This window comes from Labrus bergylta, chromosome 17 (genome assembly GCF_963930695.1).
Source record: "Labrus bergylta chromosome 17, fLabBer1.1, whole genome shotgun sequence".
NCBI lineage: Eukaryota > Metazoa > Chordata > Actinopteri > Labriformes > Labridae > Labrus > Labrus bergylta.
The window spans coordinates 26,797,203-26,802,202 of record NC_089211.1 but is presented as its reverse complement, the minus strand read 5'-3'; positions in this window follow the sequence as shown (position 1 = coordinate 26,802,202).

Here is a 5,000-nt window from a genome sequence, read left to right as displayed (position 1 = left end):
CTTTGTCCCGTATCACTGCAGAGGAAATCCAGCCTGACTTGATCTGAAGCTGCATCCTCCCTGTTTTTTTGTTTTGTTTTAAAGTCTGGAACAAAAGGAGGACCCCAGCCCCTGTTGCTCAATGTCAGAGCACTGGAAGCTGAAAGCTGCTCCTCCTGATCCTGGACTCCTCAACACATCTGTCAACACGTCAAACATCCTGACATCTACAGGACACTCTATTTACCGTTTCATATTCAAACTTATAAAATGTCTCACACTTTGTTAACGACATTAAACTAAGAAACTCCCTGAGAGGTCACATTGATCAGTTTTTGGGACATAAAGTAAAAATAAGACCGAGCAGCTTTTACTGATTTACCTCCAGAGCTGAACCTGAAACTGATTCAAATCTAATAAAGAGGCTGAAGTAAACATGAGGGCTGCAGAAGTCTTAGTGTCCCCCGTTGCGCCCCCCCCCCCCCACCCCCCCTCCTCTGTTATTCTTCTTTTTATTTGGTTTGTCCACTCTGTGGTGTCATCCTTTTTAGAGATGCATCGATTGGGATGATCAGGGCCGATACCGATGTTTTTTGTTTGTTGACTTCTCTCTGTGTCAGACTCCCATAATGCAACACTCTCATGTTTGACGATGAAAACAAGTCCGAGTTTGTCCAACAGGTGACTCCATCTCTTCTCTGAATCAGTCGTCAGGTGTTCAGTGTTAACTGAGAGATGAACACCCCGACTCATTCCACATTATTAGACGATGTAAACAGCTGATATCGATGTTGAACTGATACATCCCTACTTTATTTAAATTTAACCAGAAAGAGTTGGTGTATGTGTCCGACTGTGTGTGTGTGTGCAGAGGCGCTGCTTGTCAACAGGCGAGGAAGGCAACTACTTGGGGGCCCAGACCAGACTTCATTTTTGCTGCCCTGCTGAGCGTTGCAGTCATTATTGCTGTGAAAACAAAAAGTGAAAGTCAATAAAGAAAAATGATCCGGCTGCAGGAGAGAAAAGAAACAGGAGAAAAGGCTGGCAGACATGATGGAGATTAACGCTGCTCTACGGTCCCCCAACTACTTTTTACCCCAACAGACTCTAGAATCACCACTGTGGGTGTGTGTGTGTTTGTGTGTGTGGGTGTGTGTGTGTTTGTGTGTGTGGGTGTGTGTGTGTTTGTGTGTGTGGGTGTGTGTTTGTGTGATTTTGGGACTTTTATTTTAGTTGAGTATCTGAATTACGGTGGCCCTGAAGGTCAAATGCAAAAAACATTCCTGTAGGAGCCATACATGTAGGTTAATTGTAGCTATTGTTTACGGTCTACCTAATATTGGTAGTGGGCGTTTTCACCGTAAGTTGTTGTGGTGATGGCGGTCATCATAAGGAGCGCACTCACCTGTTCAATTTTTCATTTTGGCGTCACCAGAGAGCCTGGGAGCGGAAACTTCCTGTTGACCGCCACACTACACTGAACTGCAATCACATGCAGATATTACGATCCGGTAACCATGGTAACCGTTATGTAACGGTTGATGAAATGTCAAGTATTTTGCATATCATGAAATGTTTTCTTGCATTTTGCCCTTCAGGGCCACCGTACTGAATACAAAGAGCTCATTTAAAGGAGCAGACACCTTATGTTAAAATGTTTATTTCAGCTGACATCACTCAGAATGGAGTGACCCCTCGTTCACTCTCTCTCCCCTCGTTCACTCTCTCTCCTCTCGTTCACTCTCTCTCTTCTCGTTCACTCTCTCTCTTCTCGTTCACGCTCTCTCCTCTCGTTCACTCGCTCTCCCCTCGTTCACTCTCTCTATTCTCGTTCACTCTCTCTCTTCTCGTTCACTCACTCTCCCCTCATTCACTCTCTCTCCCCTCGTTCACTCTCTCTTCTCTCGTTCACTCTCTCTCCCCTCATTCACTCTCTCTCCCCTCGTTCCCTCGTTCAATCTCTCTCCCCTCGTTCACTCTCTCTTCTCGTTCACTTGCTCTCCTCTCGTTCACTCTCTCTCCCCTCGTTCACTCTCTCTCCTCTCGTTCACTCTCTCTCTTCTCGTTCACTCTCGCTCCCCTCGTTCTCCCCTTGTTCACTCTCTCTCCTCTCGTTCATTCTCTCTCTTCTCGTTCACTCTCTCTCTTCTCGTTCACTCTCTCTCACCTTGTTCTCCCCTCGTTCACTCTCTCTCCCCTCGTTCACTCTCTCTCCTCACGTTCACTCTCTCTCCCCTTGTTCACGCTCTCTCCTCTCGTTCACTCTCTCTCTTCTCGTTCACTCTCTCTCTTCTCGTTCACTCTCTCTCCTTTCGTTCACTCTCTCTCCTTTCGTTCACTCACTCTCTCCCCTCGTTCACTCTCTCTCCCTTCGTTCACTCTCTCTCCTTTCGTTCACTCACTCTTCCCTAGTTCACTCTCTGTCCTCTCGTTCACTCTCTCTCCTCTCCTTTCGTTCACTCTCTCTCCTCTCAATCACTGTCTCTCCCTTCGTTCACTCTCTCTCCTCTCGTTCACTCTCTCTCTCCCCTCGTTCACTCTCTCTCCCTTCGTTCACTCTCTCTCCTTTCGTTCACTCTCTCTCCTCTCATTCACTTGTTCTCCTCTCGTTCACTCTCTCTCCTCTCATTCACTCTCTCTCTTCTCGTTCACTCTCTCTCCTCTCGTTCACTCTCTCTCTTCTCGTTCACTCTCTTTCTTCTCGTTCACTCTCTCCTTTCGTTCACTCTCTCTCCTTTCATTCACTCACTCTTCCCTAGTTCACTCTCTGTCCTCTCGTTCACTCTCTCTCCTCTCCTTTCGTTCACTCTCTCTCCTCTCGTTCACTCTCTCTCTCCCTTCGTTCCCTCTCTCTCCTTTCGTTCACTCTCTCTCCTCTCATTCACTCGTTCTCCTCTCGTTCACTCTCTCTCCTCTCATTCACTCTCTCTCTTCTCGTTCACTCTCTCTCCTCTCATTCACTCTCTCTTCTCGTTCACTCTCTCTCTTCTCGTTCACTCTCTCTCTCCCTTCGTTCACTCTCTCTCCTTTCGTTCACTCTCTCTCCCCTCGTTCGCTCTCTCTCCCCTCGTTCGCTCTCTCTCCTCTCGTTCACTCTCTCTCCTCTCGTTCACTCTCTCTCCCCTTGTTTACTCTCTCTCCCCTCGTTCACTTCGTTCTCCTCTCTTTCACTCTCTCTCCCCTCGTTCACTCGTTCTCCTCTCTTTCACTCTCTCTCCTCTCGTTCACTCTTTCTCCCCTTGTTCACTCTCTCTCCCCTCGTTCACTCGCTGTCTTCTCGTTCACTCTCCTCTCGTTCACTCTCTCTCCCCTCATTCACTCTCTCTTCTCTCGTTCACTCTCTCTCCCCTCATTCACTCTCTCTCCTCTTGTTCACTCTCTCTCCCCTCGTTCACTCTCTCTCCTCTCGTTCACTCTCTTTCCTCTCTCTCCCCTCATTCACTGTCTCTCCTCTCATTCACTCTCTCTCCCCTCGTTCACTCTCTCTCCTCTTGTTCACTCTCTCTCCCCTCGTTCACGCTCTCTCCTCTCATTCACTCTCTTTCCTCTCTTTCCCCTCATTCACTGTCTCTCCTCTCGTTCACTCTCTCTCCCCTCGTTCACTCTCTCCTCGTTCACTCTCTCTCCTCTCGTTAACTCTCTCTCCCCTCGTTCACTCTCTCTCCTCTCGTTCACTCTCTCTCCTCTCGTTCACTCTCTTTTCTCTCTCTCCCCTCGTTCACTCTCTCTCCTCTTGTTCACTCTCTCTCCCCTCATTCACTCTCTCCCCTCATTCACTCTCTCTCCTCTCGTTAACTCTCTCTCCCCTCGTTCACTCTCTCTCCTCTCGTTCACTCTCTTTTCTCTCTCTCCCCTCGTTCACTCTCTCTCCTCTCGTTCACTCTCTCTCCTCTCGTTCACTCTCTCTCCCCTCGTTCACTCTCTCCCCTCATTCACTCTCTCTCCTCTCGTTCACTCTCTCTCCCCTCATTCACTCTCTCTCCTCTCGTTCACTCTCTCTCCTCTCATTCACTCTCTCTCCTCTCGTTAACTCTCTCTCCCCTCATTCACTCTCTCTCCTCTCGTTCACTCTCTCTCCTCTCGTTCACTCTCTCTCCCCTCGTTCACTCTCTCTCCTCTCGTTCACTCTCTTTTCTCTCTCTCCCCTCGTTCACTCTCTCTCCTCTCGTTCACTCTCTCTCCTCTCGTTCACTCTCTCTCCCCTCGTTCACTCTCTCCCCTCATTCACTCTCTCTCCTCTCGTTAACTCTCTCTCCCCTCATTCACTCTCTCTTCTCTCGTTCACTCTCTCTCCTCTCGTTCACTCTCTCTCCTCTCGTTCACTCTCTCTCCCCTCGTTCACTCTCTCTCCTCTCGTTCACTCTCTTTTCTCTCTCTCCCCTCGTTCACTCTCTCTCCTCTCGTTCACTCTCTCTCCTCTCGTTCACTCTCTCTCCCCTCGTTCACTCTCTCCCCTCATTCACTCTCTCTCCTCTCGTTAACTCTCTCTCCCCTCATTCACTCTCTCTTCTCTCGTTCACTCTCTCTCCTCTCGTTCACTCTCTCTCCTCTCGTTCACTCTCTCTCCCCTCGTTCACTCTCTCTCCTCTCGTTCACTCTCTTTTCTCTCTCTCCCCTCGTTCACTCTGTCTCCTCTCGTTCACTCTCTCTCCTCTCGTTCACTCTCTCTCCCCTCGTTCACTCTCTCTCCTCTCGTTCACTCTCTCTCCTCTCGTTCACTCTCTCTCCCCTCATTCACTCTCTCTCCTCTCGTTCACTCTCTCTCCTCTCATTCACTCTCTCTCCTCTCGTTAACTCTCTCTCCCCTCATTCACTCTCTCTCCTCTCGTTCACTCTCTCTCCTCTCGTTCACTCTCTCTCCCCTCGTTCACTCTCTCTCCTCTCGTTCACTCTCTTTTCTCTCTCTCCCCTCGTTCACTCTCTCTCCTCTCGTTCACTCTCTCTCCTCTCGTTCACTCTCTCTCCCCTCGTTCACTCTCTCCCCTCATTCACTCTCTCTCCTCTCGTTAACTCTCTCTCCC